At 43.7% G+C, this 24170-nt stretch overlaps 2 protein-coding genes across 6 annotated transcripts in view; both read right to left on the bottom strand.

Annotated features, from left to right (window-relative positions):
• DHX40 (DEAH-box helicase 40) overlaps positions 1-24170 on the bottom strand; it is a 129222-nt gene that overhangs the window by 34471 nt on the left and 70581 nt on the right. For 2 of the 4 annotated variants that reach the window (XM_065573248.1, XM_042857916.2), the window contains exon 1: positions 20628-20768. The exons of 1 other annotated variant lie outside the window; for it this stretch is intronic. The gene's annotated coding sequence lies outside the window, so the exon portion shown is untranslated. Of the gene's footprint in view, positions 1-19376; positions 19546-20627; positions 20770-24170 lie in introns of those variants that run through there. One more of the 4 variants, XM_065573246.1, reaches the window with a different exon arrangement.
• YPEL2 (yippee like 2) overlaps positions 7731-24170 on the bottom strand; it is an 87019-nt gene continuing 70579 nt past the window's right edge. The window contains exons 6-8 of one of the 2 annotated variants that reach the window (XM_065573254.1): positions 21699-21874; positions 20628-20772; positions 7731-19883 (exon numbers count right to left, since the gene is read on the bottom strand). The gene's annotated coding sequence lies outside the window, so the exon portion shown is untranslated. The remainder of the gene's footprint in view (positions 19884-20627; positions 20773-21698; positions 21875-24170) is intronic. The other variant, XM_065573255.1, reaches the window with a different exon arrangement.

Here is a 24170-nt window from a genome sequence, read left to right as displayed (position 1 = left end):
GAGGTGTGTCATAGGAGAAGCTTGCATTGCACCTGCCTGTGCTGTATCTTCTGTGTGAATCAAGTGAGGAACCTGTCACTCTTGTACCTTTCACTAGCAGAGTTGAGTAGTTTACAAACCTTGTACAGTAGGAGCCAACAAGTCTGTATACATCATGATGAGAGATTGGGAAAGTGCAGGGCTTTCTCCCCTGTGTTATGATTTTGCCGTTGTTCCAAGCTGGTTTCACTCTGGTTTCCACTCAGATCCTTTCAAGTCCATTACACATTAACCTAAATGGTTCCCTTATAATTGGAGATAGCATGCAGACTCCCTGGCTCCTACAAAAAGCCTCATCGAAAGAGCTGCTGGAAGGATTACACTGCATCTTGCCAGGCCCATGTAGCTCTGCATCTGGTAACTGTGAAGAGACTAGAGAAAGAACCAAGCTGCAAAGCAGGGCCGGCTCCAGCTTTTTTTGCCACCCCAAGTGGCAAAGAAAAGAAAAAAAAAAGCCGCGATCGGCGGCACTTCGGCGGCAGCTCTACCGCGCCGCTTCATTCTTCGGCAGCCATTTGGCGTCCGGTCCTTCCCTCCGAGAGGGACTGAGGGACCCGCCGCCAAATTGCCGCCGAAGACCCAGACGTGCCACTCCTTGCCATTGGCCGCCCCAAGCACCTGCTTCCTGTGCTGGTGCCTGGAGCCAGCCCTGCTGCAAAGATCCCAATTTCCCCTGAAATCAGGGCCATTGGAGCTAGGCCTGTCTACACTACAATTTTTTCCCTGTGTTTGTAACCATTCAGATTAATAGATGTAAAGGCTAAAAGGAGACAAAGTGGGTGAGGTAATATCATTTATTGGACCAACTTCTGTTGATGGAAAGGACAAGCTTTTGAGCTTCCACCAACAGAAGTTGGTCCAATAAAAGATATTACCTCACCCACCTTGTCTCTCTCCTATCCTATGACCAACACGGCTACAATAAACAGTGCAAATAACAAAAGGCTGGAAGGGACTATTATAATTGTTTAGTCTGACCTCCTGTGAGCTCTGCCCACCTCCTGCCACTTTCATCAATATGAGAACATTTCCCCTTCATAATCCCAATGGCTGTATGTATCGTTCCCTGTTACACTCTGGTGGCAGGCAGTATGGGAAGACCCTTCATTGGTTTAACTTCTCTAACTGGCTTCTAGTTAAGTGATACTGATGTGAAGTATCCATTTAACCCTTCTTCTCTAAAATAAATATCTACTGAAATCCACTATTGAAGGTTTTTGAGGTCTGGATGTTTCTAACGTGAAAGAGCTAATATTAATATTATATTGTCATCGTTAGTCTTCAGAGTTAAACACTCTGCTGAGATAAGGTGCGGGCAATTCAGGCCTCTCAAAACTATTGTTTCAGGCTGTTTACAGACTCAGTGAAGCAGTGCTGCCAATACTAAATGTCAGCAGTGTCTGTGCACTGTGCCAGGAGCTTTCTGGCCTATTGCTGTCTAAAAACAAACAAAACAATGTGTCTCAAACACAAACAAAACAACGTGTCTCAAACAGTAAAATACCTCTCATTCCAATTTGGAAAGGCATAATTATATGTTTACAGCCACTAAAAGTCTATAAATTCTTATTGATGGAAACAATCAGACGCGATAATTCAATTCCTCTACCTGACCTATGTATTTTTCCTTTTACTCTTTACACATCAGAGCTCTTCAAAAGTTCCCTCTCCCCCTTCTCTCATCACCGTGACCAGTCTGGTCAAAGTGCATTCCTGCCTTATTAGCAGCCTGATCTAAAGCCCATTGAAAACAATGGAAAGATTCCCATTGACTTCAATGCACTTTGGATCAAGATCTTGGAGCTTAATACTGCACCACTGCAATCAGTGGGAGATTTAGTTGGGACACTGATCTTGAGATGACACAAATTTGATGTACTAAAAACAATAAGGCCTAAATCTTCTCCATGAGCAAAGGTTGAAGGATTGGGCCTCTAACTAGATTCCCGAACACAGTTCAGATCTTAGATACAATCATATGATATCAGACAGAGACAGGGTGTTGGAATGGAGAGAAGTGTAAGGAAGGAGAGGCACATATTCAGCATTTCATTCCCAATGCATATTACAGGCACAAAACCAGTGGGTCTGATTCTGATCCCACTTGCACTGGTTTTACACCAGTGTAACTCCATCAACTTAAATGGAGTTGCTTCTGATTTACACCAGTATAAGTGAGATCAGAATCAAGCCCACTATCTGATCTATGATCTCCTAATGTATTTTGTCTGTTGCAAAGACAATGGGTCCAAAACTCTTCTCACTTATACAGGTGCAAATCAGGAGTAATTCCATCAAAGTCAATTGAGTTCTACCTGATGTAAGAGGAGAATCAGGCCCAATGGGTCAAATTCTGCTGACAATTACACCAGCGTAAATCCACACTAACTCCAGTGAAGCCAAAGACGTTATTCTGCCTTTGCACTCATGATAGAGCATAATTTACCCCAGTCTTTATTTGCAGTAAATTATTTTCATATATAGATGTACAGGATGATTTCCTTTCCTGGGACCCAGCAATTTGGCTGCTAGCATCATGTCAGAGGATATGCACCATTAATTTGATAGGGAAAATGCTTGTGGCATTCACAATTTAGAGAAGCTGCTCTAATAAAGTAAAGATTACCTGGAATTCCTTTTTTCACTGCTTTAAGGCAATTTAACTGCAGTTCTGCAAATCCCCTCTTTTCCTCCCCTCCTTTCCTCATCTTGTATCCCTGTGTCTCTGGAAACCATGGACCCAATTCTCTGTGGGTGTGAAAATTGGGGGAACTCCACTGAATCAAGTGGCACTTCCCCCCAGAATCTGTCCCATCATGTTTTAGGATTAATCCATTTGTCAGCTACCCACATAGAGTGTATTAGCTCTCACGAAGTTACCAAGCTCAAAGCACACTAAACTTAAGCAGATAATCAATGCACTTCTGAGAGTCTATGTAGCCCGGTTCAGTAGGCAATGTGCCATATGCTGCAGTATGCATTTTAATGGGGTCCCTTTCATGTGTGGACACAGTTTAGCTAGTCCCACTACACAAGACACATTTTCACTCATTGGGTACAAGATGTAGAATGTGCACATTCCTCTCTAAGCACGTTCCATCATTACGCCCTCTACCATTGTATTGTCTGAAGTCAGGCTGCCATGGTGGTTGCATGGCTGAGGTATAAAACCTTAACACATGACTTAAAATATGTTCTCAATGTTCTGGAAAGCGAGGAGGGTTTTATTTTATAAATGGATATTTTTACATGCTGAGTCCAGCACACACGCAATCAATCCATCAATCAGATCCTGCTGGGGGGGACGGAAAAGCCCCCAAGCAGAACGACCCTGAGAGTCCGTTGCAATCATTACAAATGTCAGGTAATAAGAATGCATCCCAAGGAGCGTGAGGGTTGCCGTGCCAAGGCTCAGACATAGCTCTGTGTACCTTAGGGTTGATCTGGGAAACAGATGTTTCTTCAGGCACATTTTTTTGCTAAGTTGTAAAACCCAGCGCTCTTGGGGGTAAACTTTCCAAAGGCAATATGTGGGTGTTGCACACACACACAGATCTCCTTAACAAAGGATGGGATCTGTGCCCAGACCTTCCCAGCACCACTCTGAATCCTTAACCCTTCCAACTTTTAAAACTCCAGTCATTGCTCATTCTTCCTGCCCTTATTAACAACCATTTTAACCCTCTTTATTTAGGCTCAGGGCAATCCCTTTTAATAACAAATGACCTGAACCTTCATTTGCTAGGATGTGAGAAGACAAGTCAGGATGGCTAACCAAGGATCTGCCTATTTATATTCGGCGTTTAAAGCCCAGACTTGCAAGGGGCCGAACACCAAGACCCTGATCCAGTACGGCCCTAGGTGCTGGCACTGGGGCGGCTGCCGCACCCCCTGGCTTGAAGTGGTTTCCATCATATACAAGGTTTACCATTTGGTTCAATGGCTCTCAGTACCCCCACTATACAAATTGTTCCAGCCTTCCTGAGGACCGCACTTAAGCACTAGCTTAACTTTAAGCACACAAGTAGTTCCAACTTAAAGGTAAGCATTTACTTGAGTGCTTTACTTACAGCAGGGCCTTGGTGTTCAGCATCCTCTAGTCCTGAGCCCTTGTTCATCCCTCATCGCTATTGTCTCTAAGCACAGACTCCTAAACGCCTTAAACAGTGATGAAAAACACCCAGGGCTCGATTCTTGACTCACACCACTTTTACGCCGGTGCAACTCCACCGACATTAGTGGAGCTACTCCTGATTTACATCGGTGTAAATAAGATCAGAATCAGGACCTGAAGAAGGAGGTTGGAAATGAGCCCCTGCTCTGAAGAAGCTCCTCTGGGGGAGGACCAAGACTGCAGAATGAACTGCCTGGGAAACTACGGGCCATCACGAACCTCACCACCACTTTCCACTCCAAGTGCAAAACACCTTTCTTTGAGCTTGCCGTTAATAATATAAACACATAGCAACAAGTATAACAAACTACCAAAACACAACACTCTGGTGCACACGCTTCTCCCTCTGGGGATAGGATGAACAAACAACATGGGCCAGATGTATAGTCACGTTGCTTAATGCACTTCTGGAAGGCGCTAAGATACAACAGTGAGGCGCACATTATAAAAAAACTATACAGAACAGAAAGAAGCCCCCCACACTCAGTTTTTTCCTCTCCTCTATAGTCCAGTGAGACTCTGCCTAGTTGGCGTATTCGGGTGTCACTGAGGGAAGAGTTTGATCCAGCAATAGGAATTTAGGCCCAGATCCTCAAAGTATTTAGGTGCCTAACTCCCAATGAGTATGTAAACTGGCTTAGCCAGCAGCATCTGGAATTTATTGGCCTTTGGGTAGAACAAACCGAAGGACCTCATTGCAATTACAGTTTGTTAGCAACTAAAAAAATATCATGGTAGGCTAAATTTAACTCTGTGGCACTTTAAACAATTAAATGCTTTCTTCCTCCTCATTGACACTGAAGAATTATCATCATCATCAGAAGCAAGGAAACGGGCCTAGAAGACAGGTCACCTTGCTCCAAGCCACAGTCAGACAATGAGGAGAGGTAAATCAATAGAGCAAGATGCATGCAACCATCACTCTGGGGATATTAGCACTTACAGTATCCTTCCCTTTAAGGTATATTGGCTGCAGAGGACTTCCGCAGGTCTGTCATTAGGATGCTATTTGTGTCAGTGGAAGGAAAGAGGGTCTATTGGCGGAGATCTTGGGTATACATAGTGATGTCCATTAAACCAACCATTTGAGTTTATTAAAGAACTTCTGCAAGAGTCAGGCTGTTAAATTAATCCCAGTGTAAGCCTGTGGTTTAACTCACCAGCCTGTGCACCAAAGACCACTCTCCAGCCATGCGATTCCAGTCTCCATTTGACTCAGTTTAATTTATTGAAAACAAAACTGTTTACCACAAGTTGAACAGATCACTCAAGCCTTTTTCCTCCTAACTCAGGTCCTCTGCAGGGGCCTAGCTACTATCTATAAGATTACACTCCACAGGCCCACTGCCCAGGAGTCAAAGTGAGCCTCTCTGTTCCCTTCTCCTTTCAGGGTTGCACTTGATCGGCCATCCCTCCAAGAGTCACATATAAACTGGGTTCTTTTTCCTGCCAGCCTCACCCTCAAGTGAGCTACCTGCTGGCTTTTATGAGGACCAGGTGATCTTCAAGCTATCACAGGGTCCCTGGCCTCACAAGATCAGCTGGGAGGCAGCTGATTAGCGACAGGCAGGGCTGGGATCAACTTCCTTTAAAGGGCCAGCTACCCTGTGACATCCAGTTTCCCACTAAAACCCCGGTTCTGATACATACATCCTGCCCACCTACAATTAATCCATTTAGAAGTAAAGGAACCACAGGGCCTGGGCAGGTCAGTTCTTTGCTGGGACCAGAGGGGTGAGGAAGGGTGTTCCTCTCTGGCCACAGACGATCGACAGGTTGCATTTACTGGACCTGGGAACAAGAGGACCTGAGAACTTTAACCCTAAGGTAACGAGTGAAAGGAAAGGGGTCATGTGGGAAGAGGCCCAGGGAATGAAGCAGCAACTAACTGAAGGAAGCAGTACATGGCTGCTCTTTATAGGGTCCTTGGATTGGAACCCAGAGTAGTGGGCAGGTCCGGGTTCCCTCACTGGCCGAGTGGCCTAAGCCTCGAGAAGGGGACAAGACGCCTGAGCAAAGGGCTGGATTTAAAGGGTCCAGAGACAGGGCTGAAGACCCTGGTGAGGGCAGATAGTTTGTTGGACTTTTGCTATCCCGGAAGGGGTTCACCCATTTTTGACTGTGTGACTTGGCCAGAGGGCTGAACCATTGAAGACCTACCAAGCAACATCAACAACCTACAGGGGGCACCAGGAGCAGGAAAAGTCCTTCAGTACCAGATGCAACAGCAGGAGGCGCTCAAGAGGTGAGTGTCTCCCATTACAGGCAGTAACAGCATTTCATTTGATGGCCCACTGACAAGGTCCATCATTCCATACTGATCTTAACAAAATCAAATTAAGCCTGACCAAACTAGATGCAACTTCAATGCCACCTTCCCATGAACTTTATATAAAAGTTACCCCTCCAGGTTCAGGTGGATAAATTAGTCTCCATTTCCCCTTTAAAAAAAAAACAAACATGTTGTGAAAAGTGCATAGCCTTGGCTGCCGTGCTGCACGCAAGAGGCACTGGCATTTCAATGGTGGCATAAATTATCTCTGTTCCTAACCCTGTTAAAGCAACTGTTAAAATCATTCGGCTTGTACAGGATATAAATCTTAGCAGGATTTGTCCTACACTCTGGGATCCTTCTGGATGGAAGGTGCTATATAAATGGAGGTGATTATGACTATGAATGAGAGAATTAAAAGATCATAGTGGCGGGATAAGGAGGAGACCTGTTAAGCCATGAGTTGCAATCTCTCTGCTGCACGGACAGGATACAGTCCCTTGATAGAGGACATATTAGATGTTAAAGTGACATTTGATCTTAGCCAACCAGTGAAGACAAGTTTGTCTACATTGTGCAGCAGCCCGGGAAACTTAGCTGGTGTCTGTATCTTGCACCCTACAGGTGACGCAATGGGATAATTTTGGTTCATGAATCAAGACTAGACAGACAACCAAGCTGTGGCCAAATCCATGGCAATTTAAAGTTTTGCTCAACATAACCCTTTAAAAAGGTAGCAAATTAACAATGACCTAGGAGGTCCAGTGGAAGACTAGAGAGATCTAACCAGGGGACTTCAAGGGAAGGAATTGTTGCTTTGCACTGTACGTTTAGGAGGCCTGTGCCAAGACTGTTTTGTAGTTACACAAATGTTGTGAGCTTAAAACACTCATGCACTTCAAAGAAAAACAGTCTTTACTTCCTTCACTGATGTCACCTTTGATTATAAAACTAAACAGCTCTTTGCCATTTCTGCTGTTAGTTTAGTGTTTGAACTTCACTCAAAAACAAATTGGTCAGATTTATTTTCTGGTTTTAATGCATTGAGGTGAATTCCACTTAAAGCAAAAGGTCTGTACAAATCCTACACTCTATTTAACTTGCACTTCAGCCTTTTTTTGAGGGCTTAAGTGAGACCTAAGTGTGCACAGGTCATGAGCTGGCTGCTCTGCAAAGACGTGAATCCATCATAGGAAAATATTTCAATATTTGGGTTGGAATCCCACAGCAACAAAAAAGCATCTCTGTTTTTAATTGTTTTTAATATCATGGAAACATTTCTATAATGTAAGCAACCAAACACTGTTACATAGTTAAGGTTGAGTTCAGTTTTGCAATTCAAACATAACAAAAAATGTTGCCAACTCCCAATTTGATCATGAGTCGTACTATATTTGGTGTATTTCTTAAAGCTCCAGCTCCCAGAGTCATGTGATTACATGAAAATCTCAGCTTTTATTTAAAAAAAAAAACTTCTAACCCTCAGGTTTCAGAGAAAAGCTTGAAAATGTAAACCTAAAAAATCAAAACCAGAAGGCAAATAAAAAGAACTAAAACATTATTATTGTTTAAAATCTCATTTATGGACAGGACTGACTCAGGATTTTTTAACACCAAGGATGAATATAGTGTATCCTCCCCAAAATTACAACACTTATTCTTTGCATACAAAATTAATATTAGGTTTTGTAACACTTTTCCCCCTTCAAAACCTAAATATGGGGTCATGTCCCTTTAAAAATACATGCACTGAGTACCTATTCATCTACCTGGCTTAACCTTTAAAGAAACACTACCACCATACAGATCAGATAAACTTGTTAATGATTCAAACTAGCACAGCCTCGGCCTGACTTACTGATTTTCCCTAAATTAATTCCTTCTGTCTAGAAATGTGATTTCCTCTATCTAATGTGAATTGATCTTTTCACCGAATCTTATTTGACAGCCCTACAATTTACTGTGCAATTAACATTTCTTGAATAAAAACAGTTTGCGATGCAGACACTAATTCCAGGAGTGAACTTCAGATTTCCATATTCACTCTGACATTTCCTTGCCAAACAAAAGAAGATCCTCAAGGCAGCCTGGCGTCTTGTCTTTTAATGTCACAAACAACAAAACAAACGCAGAAAATGGAGCTTTTTGCTGAGAACAAGAATAATGGAACAATTCGTTTGATCAAGGGAAAAGTTGTTGGGGGCTTTTAAATAAAAATATTAAACTCTACATGACATTGAGATGCCAGTGGAATACTGCAGACAAGTGGAACGTCTCATGGAAGGGAAGCAAAAACAACACAACAAAGGGACTTTTTCTATGGAAGCAGCACTGCTTTGTGTAATGGAAATGCTTTAAACTGAAAATCTTCCTTTATGAAAGGAGCTAGTAAATGGTTAAAGAAGGGCACTGGACTAGGACTCAGGGGACCTTGGTTCTGTTCCTGGCACTGCCAATGACCTTGGGCTAGCCCCTTCACCTCTCTGTACCTCTGTTTCCCCTCCTGGCCTTTGTTGATCTTGTCTAAAGACTGCAATCTCTGTGGGGCAGGGACTGTCTCTCACGGGTGTTAGTACAGCGCCTAGTATAACACAGTTTTGATCTCAGTTGGAGTTTCTAGGCACTATCGTAATACAAATAATAATAATTCCATTGGCATCAATGGAGTCAGACCTGTTTAGGTCTGCAGTGAGGTTAAAAATTAGATGCCTACAGTGTGAACTTCAATGTACTCAAGGAGCTATATGGTGGTGGTAATCTGCACCTGTATCTCATTGACATCAGCAGCAACTGCACGTGTGGTCTGAGAGTGAAAGAAGGCTCCTAATTCAATGCAACAGCCACTGTGCTCGTTTCTCACTGTGAGAAAGTGCCCTCCCCCAATCCAATTAAGAGTCTCTAAATGACTTTCTGAACTTGGACGATTTCCTTAATTATACTACACATTACAGTTTAATCAAGAAATCAATCTTTATACCACTACAAACCCAAGGGTCTGAGCATCCATCTAACAGGCCGGCAGAACATGATTCACTCTGTTTTAAAGGTCTTTGTGTTCTGGGTCTCTTTGGATATGTCTACACTGCATTGTAATCCCGGGTCAGTGGGACCTGGGCATGTGGACCTAGTGTTTCCAAGCCTGTACTTGGACCCATACGCTGCATTGTAAGTTTGGCTTACAATGCTGGACCCAGGTCTCACAGCCATATTAACATGACATACTCCACTACGCAGCCTTTCTGACTCAGGTCTGTGGTTTGAGCTGCGTCCACACTGCAAAACGACAGGGCTTGGGTCTGAATCACAGTGGGGCTCAGGCTCTGACTCACCCTCCTAGCAGGGTTCTAGGACCTGGGTCGTGAGTGCCGGCTGACCCAAGTCAGACTGATTTGTGCGTGGATGGAAGAAGGGCTTGGGCTCAAACTTGAGTTAGAGCCTGAGCATAGTGTACAGTGTAGACATACCCTCTGGGGCTCAGGGTTCTATTCCCAGCACCGTTACAAACACACTATGTGGCTTTAGCTGCGTCACTGCATTTCTCCGTGCCTCAGTTTCCCCACCTGTAGAACATGGTCAGAAGGGACCGTTATGATCAGCTAGTCCAACCTCCTCCATAACACAGGCCATAGGACATCCCTGAATTAATTCCTGCTTCAAATCCAATAGCTGAGGTTGAACTAGACTGTGTGTCTTTTAAAAAAGCAGCCAACCTCGATGTAAGGAATTCTAGTGATGGAGAAAGCCACCACAACCCTTGGTACGTTGTTTTTCTGGTTAACTACCCTCACTGTTAAAAATCTGTAGCTTATTTTTACTTTGAATTTGTCTAGCTTCATTTTCTAGCCCTGGATCTTGTTATAACTTTGTCTGCTAGATGAAAAACCTCAGTTAACAGACTTCTATTCCCCACGTAGTTACTTATAGGCCGTGATCAAGTCACCCCTTAACCTTCTCTTTGATAAACGAAATCAACTGAGCTCCTTGAGTCTATCACTAGAAAGGATGTTTTCCAATCCTTTAATCATTCTCAGAGCTGTTCTCTGAACCCTCTCCAATTTGATATTTAATGAGCTCTGGAAAGCAGATGGAGATCTATACATTAAAAGTTCAAAATAAGAATTAGTTATTGTATTGCCCTCACAGTGAAATTCATGCTGGTGAAAGGTGATGGACTGAGAGCCCTGATGGTTGGAGGCCTCTACCCATAGTATAATGTGAGCAGTAGCAGTTCAAGCTTCTCAGTAGATCACCCTCCCAATGTGTCTCCGGACCACCCACGGCGGAGAAAGGGGAATCCAGTCTGCACTTCTGCTGAGACTGCCAACAAAGATAGCAATTATAGTGATGGTCTTTATGACGCAGACACATGCCCACTATTGACAGACCTTAACTTAAATCAGCAGCTCATTTCAGGTAGGCTATCAAATAGCCGTCAGATGGTAACAACTTTTAGTTACGGGTAACTTGCCCTGGATCACACTGGTGATCCAGAAGTGAAAGGCTCTACCTGTTACCAATCCAACCAGACAGTACACTAAAGTGTACTGGTTTTATTAAGGTATGGTGTGCTGGTGTTGTAGGTGCCTCACAAACACATTATGAAACCTCCTTCTCAACACACTTAACTCTCAGATTCCCAGTATGAAAGGCTTTGCCTGATTTTGAGACTCAAGCTCTTTCTCTTTCATTACAGTCACATAGAGAATTGATTAAATGACCAGCAATGTCCATTGCATCACTGCTTTTTCAGGATTATCCAATTCCTTTAACTCAGCAGTCCTGCCATTCGACCCACACACACCTCAATGCCTCTCATCTCCTGCCCCCCCGTCCCCCACCCCACCCCGGGTACTTATACAGAACAGAAGAAATAACTGCCCCAGAAGCGGTTGTACATTCTAAACCTTCTCAGCACATGACTCCTATTTATTTCCAAAGACTACGCCCTGCTCTGGCAGCCCTGTTAGTTGAAAAAATGAGTATCCAACACTATAACATCATTGGGTTAGGGCCCAGAGGCAGGTCACAGCCCCTTGTTACGTAGGGGGAGAAAAACACATGAACCAGGATGCACAGGAAGCAAACAATCCACACAGAGCAACTGAGAGATTTATTGGGTGATGATTAGTGGGCTTGCCTACCCACTTATATGTCTCTGAAGGCAGCTCCAACAACTGCCATATAAATTAAAAACTGCAAGTTCAAAAGTGTAGAGATTTCACCCTCGAACCAGATCCATCATCATTAGGAATTTGGAAACAATACAACATAGAGATAAACCGAACTGGAGATACCTGCAAAATGTTGCTAGTTCTTTGCTATCTCATCAGAGTATGGCTTACAGGCTGTCATTAATTACTGTTTGAAAGGCACTTTCAGATCCTGGAAGGTTCTATTAAGGGACAAAATATTATTACCATTTCTTCTATGGAAGCCAGAGTCATGCTTTTGCTTAATCCCATCAACTCCTCTCATTCCCCCAAAGTATCTTCAAGATGGAATGCACTGTGCCTTCTCCCCCTTCAGTACAGAAAAAAGTCTGTACCCTCTTCCAGCCTAACCTACCATCCCCGTCATTCCCACTGCTCACATGTCCAGGACCTGTTGCCCTCCCCTCCCCTTGTTCTTTAGATTTTGCTTCAGGAATTCAACATGTTTCACACATGTTGCATTAAGCAACATGTACCTGCTCTCATGATAAAAATTCACTGCAAAGGCTGCATTGTGAACAGTCTGTGCAAAAAGGGCTGGCTCAGGGTGCACCTTATGGTTCAGCTAAGCACTGCACATGGGAAAGGCTGGAAAATGAATTATGATCGATATCGATAGAACATATGTGGCTTCCAAACAGTGAGTGAACCGCATCCCTGAAAGGTTAAATGACTTGCATGCATGGTGCCAATCAATGATTTGCTGTCAATTCAACTGCACATCTTTGCCCTGTTCCCTTCAGAATACAGAGGTTTGTTGATAAGCCTCACCACAGTCTTTTACATGGGCACGGGAGAGACATTTTCACACTGAGTGCAGGTAGGGGAAGTTCCGTTGGTCCCAATCATATTGCTACATTGTCAGCTGAACTAGACTTGTTTGGGTTTTAAGATCAATATGCATCCACTCATCTCAAATACTGACGACAGCGTTGTTCCTGTGTTATGCAATGGTCATGAGACAAAGGACATCGCAGACAAGACAATCGGTATTATGGTTTGTGAATTATGTGTTCTGATTTCCCTGCAGAGCCTGCCTCCAAAAGCAGAGCTAAGCTTGCTAGTCCTTCCCCGAGGAGAGAGGCCACATGACAAACTATGGAGAGAGACACTTCTCCACTTTAGTCTCTCCAGAGTTACAGCAAGTTCTGCATTTGGTGTGTTCACATGAGCTGTCTGAGAACTTGGTAAAGTGGTCATGGATGTGGGCAGAAACTTACACCAGAAGAAGAGTGTGTGGTCATGTGGTTAGTGTAGCAGATCATTTCTAGCTGAGTTCTAGCTCTGCCACTTTCTGGCTGTGCAAATTGCACAAGTCATTCCATTTCTATTTTAATTCTTCCTTCTATGAAATGGGGATCATGCTTATTTACTGCACCGGGTTGTCATGAGCCTTCGTTCTTGGGGCACTTTGGGAGCCTTACACAGAAGGCATTAGTGAAGTGCAGAGGATTAGTATTTAGTGGTAGCAGCAGCGGAGACTGGAGTCACAACTTGACTGCACAGCTGGGAGTGAACAGACATGGATCCTGCAAAGTGCTAATAATTTATGGGATTTAAAGTGTGGGAGGTGGCAGGAGAATGTATTGGCCTTGCCAACCTCAGACCCTTGTACAAAGAGTAATCTTCCTTCCCTTTATAGCCTACCCCAAAGCAAAAAACTGAAAAAGGGAAGAGAAAGAACAGGTGGCAGAGTGGGATGGCTACCCAGCCTTTCATCCCTGGGGGCTGTTACCCTGGAAAGCATCCCTTCCTCTTATCCTGTTGCATCTCTTCCCACTTTGCCCTCTCAATAATACAAAGGAAAGAAGATTTATATATTTGGAGTCTTTCTTACTTTGGCAGAAAAAAATAAAATGCTGGATAGAATTTAAACCTTGTAGCTTTGATTCAGCAAAGAACTTAAGCGTGTGCTTAACTTTAAGTCCCCCTTGACATCAATGGAGTTTAAGCACATACTTAACTGCTTTGCTGAACTGGGACCTTATTCCATCATGCTTCTCTTGGTGGCATAGCTATGTGAAGTGGCAGTCGAACCGTGAGCCACAGTGCAGCAAATATCTGAACTGGAGAAGTATTTTAATTGGTTATGGATAGATCAAGTGTTCGGGTATTCAAATTTGTATGGAGAGCAGGGGCTGAAAAAGTGAACCATGTACCTAAAATCATAGACTCCGATGTTAGAGATAGAAAAGTCTCTCTTATTAGATCTAGCTCCATTTCCCATTTGGGGCAGAGAGCGACTGAAGGTTGAGAAGTCAATGGGACTACTCACATATTTCAAGTTCGGCACATGCTTAAGTGCTTTGCTGGAGGAGGACTTTGTGCATCAGGACACACATTTACACATGCGGCAGGTGTATGAGCAAACCTGGTAAAGGCACGTGTAAATGGAGACGTACAAATGCACCCACACCTCTGTGGATTCCATTGAAATGGGGCCCATTCGGTTGGCTGCAACTATTCAAACTCTGCTTAAACTAGGAGTGTATTTCTCTAAAACAGATCTCTACCTGGACAACTAATAGTTACCAAAGGGATACTATGAAGTATTGTTTTAACACAAAACTGATTGTAGAGCATAGCTAAAATAAATCTGACAGCATTTTGCAAAAAATCTCTCCTCACCCCCACCCCCACCCCGCCTTAAATCTCTGCATTCAACAAACGCTGATAGACAGCATTTGGCATTTACTCAAATACCCAAAAAATGGATTGGTCTCTTCCTTATTCTTGACTTTAAGATTGATATCAATCCAGTGTGTAAATGGAATCCTGTTTAGATTAGGCCTCGAAGAATGTTCTTTTAAGCACGGCTCTTTGGATTTATATTGCAGCACAACACACACCTAGGGCTAAATTCTGCCTTCACTGGCATCTGTGCAACTCCATGGAATCAATATAATGTAGGACAGAATCTGGGTTGTGGTTGACATTGACTAGGCCATGTTTGTTTGTTTGTTTCTCTTTTTTTAAAGGAGCAATATTGAATTAATTAAATGGAATTTGGAAACTATAAATACCTATGCAGAGCTCATTACTGAATCTAGTCTAAGTGATTTAATTAAGATCTCTGTACAACTCTGTGCCTGTGCTCCAAGCCAATTGAGCACTTACATCTTAATTTTAATTTTGTTACTTGTCTGATCTATTACGCCAGGCAACATTCAGTTCTCATATGTAATCTTAATTCCTTTGTGTAGAATCTTATGATGCAAGGAAAGTATTTGCATTTGCAGGCAAGCTGTTGCAGCCACAACAAAGCCTTACAGAGACTTCACCTACTGACAATATTGTGTATAGACAAAAGCAGCTCTGGGTACATTTAATGACTCTGTAAACCTGCATTTCTCTTGTGTATCTCTCTCTCTGTCTCTCTCTCTATTATATATATCACTGGTTTCCTGTCATCTGCTTTTAGAACAAGCACCTTGCAAGGTTTTTGTCAACCAAAAGGAACAGCAGAGTGAGAATAAAATATCTAATTAAATATTAACCTTTCTTGTTTGTTCCCAGTTTATGGAGCTGTAACAGCCATTACACCAAAAGCGGATGAAAGGAGATGTCAGCTCACCGCTGATCTGCAGCATTTTTACAAAGAAGAAAACACAACAAACAAATCCTGTTGCTTGTCTGTGTACACAGCCCTTCCTGCTCCTAGAGAAATATCACTGCTCCACGGCCAAACATTGCAAGACAGACAGGAATTGCACGTGTCTAGCATGAAATTCTCCCTCTGTATCAGAAAGACTGATCGAGATGCAGTCTCGGCTGTTTACAAATATTAAAAGGTGGAGGGACTGAACCTTGACTATGGGTGCTGGCTCATGTAAACATTTCTTGACACTTTAACCACATCCAGTAGTGTTCCTTGCTTCATTCGTATCAGAAAAGAAATCTCTTTCTTTTTTTGATCAGGAGAGACTCCTTCAAGAAGCTACTGTGTTCCGAAATTAGAAGTACGGCTACAGCAGACATCTGCATTATTGCTGCTGTACGCTTCACTGTGAATCCTGGGATGCAGTGCTCAGTGGGTCCATTGGGTGCTCTCAACTCCCTTCACCACTGCCTTGTGTGTCATTTACCTCAGTGCAAAGGAAGCACAAAGAAGTCTATGACTGTACATCTGGTAGCATTGGGCCCCACTTGAAACGGATGTAGATGACACTACCAGACTCTACCCCACTATGTGCAATGGGCTCAGAGGATGTTCTCTGATCGGTGCGTCCAATGAGTGCACATGATGTTCTCTGAATTTGCTGGCTCTACAGGTTGTGCCCAGAAGGGGTAGATATACATTTTGTCCCAGGTTTTAGAAAAGGAACCTCTGCAACATCCATAATCCTTCCTCCACTTCTTACAGTACTTAGCACTAGTAGTGATTCTCCTCTGGAAGTCTCTGGGGCCCAGATTTTTAAAGGTATTTAGGCACTGCTGTGCTCAGCATTGCTTGGGAGCCTAAATCTCATTTTTTAAGAGTGATTTAGGCACTCAGGGGCCTAAATCCCCAGTTAGGTGTTTCACAGCAATACCTAAATACCATTAAAAATCGGGGCCTGAGTGCTTTACAGAAGGTGGGCGAGCATCATAACCCCCATTTTACAGGTGGAGAAACTGAGGGATAGATATAGTGACTTGCCCAGTCACACAACAGTCAGTGACAGATTTGGGAACAGAATTCAGATGAGTACCCTTTAACCTCCATCTGTGTAAACTCTCCTACTGCACAACATCTTTAAACTTCCAGTATAGGCTGATGCTACCTGTGGGACTGATACAAAGCCTGTTGAAGTCAATCGAGAGCCTTTCTATCAACTTCAGTGAACTTTGGACGAGGCCCTGTCATGGACAGGATGCACGTAGGTCACACAAGTCCATTGCTATTGATGTGACTGCACCTGTGCTGTAATTAAAAAGGTAAATAGGCTAAATTCTCAGTTCTTCCATCTCAGAGTGTGAAATTCATATTTTATCACCCGTTCTTTTGATCTTTCACAGCTGGAATCATGTTCTAATCTCTGGGAGAGTTGTCTTGAATGAATTTTCCTTTCTGTATTAATATTTTTTGTAACTGTCATTGCATGTACTGGTTTAATTTAATAAGCTACCCGTGCTCAGGAATCTTATTAAAGTTTAGGTCCATTGTCAAAAACATACAGAACCACAGAAAGACTTAACAGGGGAAAAAATGCAATAGCTGGAAAACAGAACTATCCCAACAACGTAAAGGGCTAAGCTGTCTTGTGGTTTTGTATGTAAATAATGTGTATTTTACAGCAACCCACTCCTATGTGCGAGAAGTGGGAGAAGTGGTGATGCACTTCCTACTTGACTGGTATTCAGGACAAAAACAGTATCAATACGTTGGCCCAGATCCTTGGTGTCTGTTAAGGAGAATACGATGCAGTGCAGTAGGGAGGCACAAAAGCAGCATTTGTGCTCCCCTAGTTCGAGGCCAGCAGTGTCAGTCCCCTGGCGTCTCTTTTGCCAGCTGTCTACAGGGCTGACCTCCGTAGTGGTAAACCCATAGCACTGATCCACACTGGGGTCGAGTGTGCTGGGCATTACACAAGCACATAGAGAGAGTGTCTGTCCCAGAGAACGAATGATTGAAATAAGCAAGGCAAACACAAGGCGGGAACAGAATCCAAGGCACGAACAGGGGAAGTGACTAGCCCAGGGCCATGCTGAAGGGCAGCAGAAGAGCTGAGGATATAACCCAGCTCTCCTGAGCTGCTGATTGCTGAGGGCATAAGGAAGCAACACCCATGCTCCTTTCCTCCGGGCCATGTCCCCTATTCCAGCAGCAGCGGCAGTGGTGGTACAAGAATCACTGTGTCAGTTCTATGCTGCTGAGAGATCCCACTGCACAGGGCTTAGTTATCCTCCTGTGTCTGGACACACCAGCTTTACGGCTGCTCTGCACTGGCCGCATGGCATAGCGCAGCCACAGGATGTAAAATACTTGGCCAAGATCATCACTTAACTCTGCCGCACTACACCAGGGGTGAATTGGCCTGGTGTGTTTTACGCTACTGCCAGACTATTCCTTTCATTCGAGGGGTGATCAGCATAGGCTAAAAATGTGGGTTCTTGGAACCAATGCTATTATTTTAGGAAGGTATATTCAACAGGGGCTAATTCAGCATTAAATTGTTCCAGTCATAAATCCTTAGACTTTAAATTTGATTTAACTCCTATACATTACCTGTAAAATAAACAGGGTTTCAATTAACAAGTCAACAGGGTATGCCTTAGCACCTATTAATTTCTGTGCCAGGGACATATAGAGTTTCCATATAAAGTAATTTAATAGAAAATGTACCTGGGAGTTATTATTACACTGCTAATGAACTCTTTGTGTGAAAAATTCATTCCTGGCACAGAACTCTCCTGCTGATCATCACCATCTGTTTGCAGAGTTCACATAATCCATGTTCTACTAAGTACATGCAAGATGGACAAGGTCAGTTTTCCTCTGGGCCACAGTGAATGGAGTGTTTGAAGAGTAAAGATAAAGGGAAGGTGCCTTATCTCCACCCCCTGCTTGACACCCTGAAACAAAAACTGAGTTTAGGAACAAGTTCTTGTTCAGATCAAAGCTCGGTTAGGCTGCTCTCCTGTAAAGTGGCCTTAAAGTGGCCATAAAATCCAGAACAGCATAAAAGGGGCCTTAGTATAAATGAAAATCCAGCCCCAAGCATCTAGTTTCATGGAAACTAATGGCCATTCCTTCCTTCCTTCCTTCCTTCCTTCCTTCCTCTGGCATTTTGTGGTTGGGGTTCATCATGTGTCGTGGTGTTAACTCGGTTTTAGCCCCTATTTCCTCTGGACCCTATGCTGGCTTCTTTACCACTACTTGAGGTGTGAAAGGCCCTAATTGCACTTCTGCTGTTCAGAGAACCATAGCAGAGGGGCCAAACCGTGCTGGGGAGACTCTACCCCTCCTGTGCACCAAAGCTCAGCTTCATGGTGCCTTTCCCATAGCTCCATGGGCTAGGGAAGAGATAGGGGAGCAGCCACTGGATCTGTTGCTAAATTAGTGCCATAGGCCTAATCTGCCCAACATAGAGAGTGTGGAGGCCTAGCTGCTACTCCCACCTAAAGACCTTAGTAGGGCAGGGGTAGGAAGGATTATCTAACAGAGGCACTTGACTGAGACTCAAGAGATCTGCGTTCTACTCCTGGCGCTGCCACAGATTTCCTGTGTGACCTTGGATACCTCAGTTAATCTACCCTGTACCTCAGTTCCTCAGCTGCAAAATGGGATCGTGCTCTCCTACTTCACAGGGGATTGAGAGGTGCTTGGACACTATGGTGGTCAGGGCAAAGTAGGTAGAATGGGTGGGAATTCAGTCCCGCCAGGCTGGTGGATTGAAGGAAGGAGGATGCCTTTATCATGTCCTTAGGCCCTGTGTGCAACCAGCTCAGGGAGGAAGAGTAGCCTTGGGGTTAAGGACAGGAGTGAGAGGCAGAAGCTCTGCGTGCTGTTTTTTGGACTTGGAAAGTGCTTCACCTCTCTGTGCCTCAACTGTATAATGTTTCCCCAACTGTCCAATGGGGATATTATTATTTCCCTGCCTCATGGCAGGCAGTGAGGTTTATCTCACTAGTGATTTAGAAAGTGCATCAGGACTCCTGAAAAAAAGGTGCAAAAGAAAGTAGCACAAAGAATTATTACCGCCAGCTGGTGTCACTCAGACATACGGACAGCCATTCTGGGTCAGACCAATGGTCCACCTAGCCTAGTATCCGGTCTTCCAGAAGTGGCCTCTGCCAGATGCTTCGGAGGGAATGAACAGAACAGGCAATCATCAAATGATCCATCTCCTGTCATCCTTTCCCAGCTTCTGAAAAACAGAGGGTCGGGACACTTAGATCATGGTGTTGTATCCATGCCTGTAGGCCCTTCTAAGCTTTGGTATGGGGATCAAAGGCGGGTTAGAAAGAAGGGAAAAGCTATTCTGAACATAACCACATAAAACCTATCCACCTGGTTAAAGCAGGAAAAGGCAGGAGACAGTATCATACCAACCACTACTGTCTGAAACAGCTACAGAATTCTGAAACTGACACGAATGCGGTAGTGACAGCAATGTTAATGAGCTAGCGAGAATGATTTCAGCTAGAATACCTCACCTCCTGGCTCGGGTTATTTTGATGAATGAGCCTGTGTTGCCTTGATTGGCTATTGATTTAAAAAAAAACATGTTTTCCCTTTTATTTTTCTTACTCTTCATTTCCAAACAGAGAGAGAGAGAGAGAGAGAGAGAGAGAGTGTGTGTGTGTGTGTGTGTGTGTGTGTGTCAGCAGAGGCGGAGTCTGCTCTCAGTTACACTGGGATAAAAATCAAAGTAAACCCACTGAAATCAATGGAGTTACTACCATTTACATGGGTGTAGCTGAAAACAGACTCTGGCCCATAGAATTTAAACACTGAGTTGTTATCCAAAAATTAAATAGAAGACCAAGGCTCAGGTTTCTTGTATCTTAACCCTATGCTAAGTTATTTTATAATTAATTGAATATATAAAACCCAGGAGTATAGTAGGGTATATTGCTTATCAATAACTCAGAGCTTTGGATACCAGAAACTGTTTGATTGATTCTGCTTTATAGATTTGCAATGGGACCGTAGCATGATCTAGTGGGCATGCCCTTGGACTGAATCAGGAGACCTGGGTTTTATTCCTTGGTCTGCTACCAACCTGCTGTGGGATTTTGAGGTCCCAGGCTTGGCTGGGACCTCTAGGTGCTGTTGCAGTATAAATGTTAAACAACAAGTATAAAGGTAATTCTGTGGGTAGCACAAACCTGACAGTGGTAAGGGAGTACTTTGTTTTCAGTAATGAAATGGAATGTCTGTAAGGAGGCAGGATGATAAAATGCAGACAGCAAGATGGTGGTAGTCAGCAGCAAGAGTGATACTTACCAACAGGGGCTATTTGCAACAAACACTGCTGGGCTCCTGAGCAGAGGTCCAGTGAATACCATGCTGCCCTCAGGGGGTATGATCAGTCCATGATGCAATACTCCTGTCTTGTGTTTCATTGGCTGAGCTGTCACTCAATATCCTGCTGGTGAAATGTAATGAAAAAAGGGAACTCCCTGAGACCTGGAATTAACTTTATCCCGTTTGTGTAGTTTGAATAAGATGATGTTATTTTTCAACTTAATCTCTGGGCTCCTAAATGCTATTATCCCCAAACCACAACATAACTAAAGGAATCGTATGTAGTGGCTAATGCACAGAATGCCTGGTTCTAGCACTATCTGCCACAGACTTGTTGTGGGCTCAGTGTGAACTCTGAATATCTGCACCGATCTGCGGGGCATGAAGTATTCAGTGAGGAAATTCACAAATAATGTTGAGCCATAAACACATTTGACTTTTCCCCCCCATTTTGTTCATGGACAATTCTCAGTTTATTCAATTAATTTCACAGATTTGTGTGTGCTCTACAGCTGATCCAGATGGTAGATGTGAACTTGACTTTCCATGATATCAATGTGAACCTTTTAATGGGTAGCTTAAAGCAAGTTACTATTTCAGCTACATGTATAGGTTTGTTTGGCCAACAAAGCTGTGACTCTCTTGGGTCTAATTCTCTTTACATCAGTTCAACTCTCATTAACTTCAGTAAAGCAACACCAGCAATGGGGAGAGAATTAAGCCCTTTGTGATTATAAAAAGCTTTTCTCTCTAATTAAATGCAAATAAGGGAGGCAAAGACGTGATGCAGCAAAATTATTTCTTTTAAAGATGTAACTTATAGAGCCACTAGGCTTATACATTCCAACACCAGAAAGAAAGAACAATGGGCCAGCCTTGCATCTCTGTTATACCAGTGTAAATGCAAAATAACAACTGAATTCAGTGGAATTACTCTGGCTTTAAACTGGGGTACCAGTGAACAGAATTTGGTCCGTATCTTTGCATTCCACAGCGATTAAAAGAGGATGTTCTTAGGGGTGATTGAAAATAAACGCTGAGCTGACTCACCTTTTGGAGTTACACAGATACCACACAAACATTTGAGGCTAGAGAGGGAGGACGGTTTTAGGATGATGGCACTGGCTTGCAGTTCAGCACATCTGGGTTAAATTCCCAGCTCTGCCATAGATGTTCCACTTGACTTTAAGTCAGTTACTTAATTTCTCTGTGCCTCCGTTCCCCACCTGTAACACAGGATAATACCACTTCTTTTCTCCCATCTTTTGTCTGTTTAGATTGTAAGTGCTGTTGTCAGACGCTACCAGCGTGGTGCTCTGCTCTATCCAACGTTGATAACAGTCGGCTGCGTGTGTGTTCCCTCTGTGTGCTGCCCCGGCTCTGCGCAGATCGCTGACACAGCAGACCCCGAGAGAACCCCCAATGACCACAGACTCCGATAAGGTACGAAGGCACCCAGCCAGGTTTATTGTCTAACGAAGCACAGTAATAGTTTCCAGCAGACTCTACAGGACATGCTACGAATATGTCCCCCCAGCAATGGACCGGCTCAGTCAATGGCGGGACTCTCCACTGCCCCCTAGGCTGGACAAAGGCATCCACTCAGGGGTGCATTCTTATACACAGGTACAAACAAGTTACACATCACTCCTGGCGTATTGAGGTGCAGCCCCTCTACGTAGCAAGGTACAACCCCTCTACGCAGTAAGGTGCCGCCTCTCACCTAGTACTTGTTGGTTCGAACAAAACAACTCTATCCATCATATTCTCCTTTTGCCCCTGTCCTTGTTATCTATGTGGAATGTGCAAGTATCGGAGTGTTCTGGTATCTCTAATGTCCGGTACCTTTTAGGTATGTGTATTTTTGCAACATCAGCCTTTTTGTTGCCAGCTTCTGTGAGCAGGGCCTGCCTCTGGCTCACAGCTTGACTTTGCTTTATGTTAGCAAAGTCTTGACCGTTACTTTAGTTCAGGCCTTAGGCCTCACCCCGGGCCTTTAATAAAGGCTTATGTTTCAGGGCTTCATCTTACTACAAGTGCTTTGGGATAGGGACAGTGTCTTACTGTGTGTTTATATAGTACACAGCACAATGGGGCTCACATCAGGACTGGGACCTCCCCATGCTAGTGGAGAGAACCACCAAATGAAAGAACCCTAGACATTAGAGATGGGAAAGCCCGATTACCTGCCCATCTGCCCAAGCAGAATTCATTTTGACCATCTTTCAGCCAGTGCAACCCAGTACCCTACAGTCTGTCCTCCTGTTCTTCACATGTGTACAGCATCTGGGTATATGACTAGACACTAAGCAAGCATCCACCATTTCTTTATGCAACCTACAAAGGGTAAGAGGAGCTGAAGGGGGAGGAGACTTTGGGTAGGTGCCAAATTTATACAAGGAACAGCTAAAAATAAAAAGCTACAGCTAAAAATAAAGTATGATCGTGAAATGCTAAACCCTAGGGATCTTCCTGAAATCCTGAGGATTAGCTTTCATCTCACTTTAATCCAGACAAGAATAGCCTTCGCATTGCCAAAAGGAATAGCTGGGGTTTAGGAATTTTGCTTCCCTACACAGGGTGACAAACATCCCCTACAGATCCCTTCCACACAGACTCGCACCCCCCTCCCCATGTGGGATTTCAAGAGCAGAGCAATAAGTTTCTTGGGTACGTTCAAGATTAAAGACTGACAGAAGAATGGAGCATCTCCCTTTGGTCAGATCATTCCTCTGACATGGCAGTTGAATCATGAGCCCCATGGAGAGAATCTGGCACAAGCCTGCATCTAAGTGATCAGTGAATCTTCTCCCAATATATGCAGAAGAGCCCAGTTGGTACTAGAGATGGGAGCAAATCCAAACCTCAGCTGTGGCCTGGGCACTGGGACACATGCATGTGCCAAAGGACCAACGTTCGGTTACCATGCTGTACTGGAATAGAATCTAAAGGTTGCTGCTGCAGTCTGCTTTTCTATGTTGCCAACTCTTTTGATCTAAGTGCAAGTCTCAAGTTATATGGTGTTTTTCGTAAAGCCCCAGCTCCTGGAGCCATGTGAATTCCTGAGAATATCAGCTTTCATTTTTAAAATGGGCATTCCTAACCTCCGTGGTGGCAGAGAAAAGCTTGAAAACCTGATGCAAGCGAACTCAAGTCTCAGAAATCAGAAAGCAAACAAGATCTCCAAATGTATGAGTTTTTTTAATCTGGTGATTTTTAAGCCAGCCCCATGATTGTTTGGGGTCTGATGATTTTCAATGAATGAGGGTGGCAATGCTGATTTGTATTCCATAATCTGATTCAGCATGGGTGAAATCCATCACTGAAGTGCAATTTAAGCCCACAAGGCCTATGCACTAGTTATGTCCTACTAAAGCACTATGGCATTCATTGCGATTTAAGAGGTGTATAGGATTTTGGCTTGCTCCTCTACTTAGGTTTGAATTTCACCCCTTAGCACAGATAAAAGATTTTTGCAGCACAACAGCCTCCAACTCCATCCTTCCAGTTATTGGACCAAAT

Source organism: Chrysemys picta, chromosome 19, assembly GCF_011386835.1.
Source record: "Chrysemys picta bellii isolate R12L10 chromosome 19, ASM1138683v2, whole genome shotgun sequence".
Lineage (NCBI taxonomy): Eukaryota > Metazoa > Chordata > Testudines > Emydidae > Chrysemys > Chrysemys picta.
The sequence above is the reverse complement of the archived record's forward strand: the minus strand, read 5'-3'. Positions and strand labels throughout refer to the sequence as shown.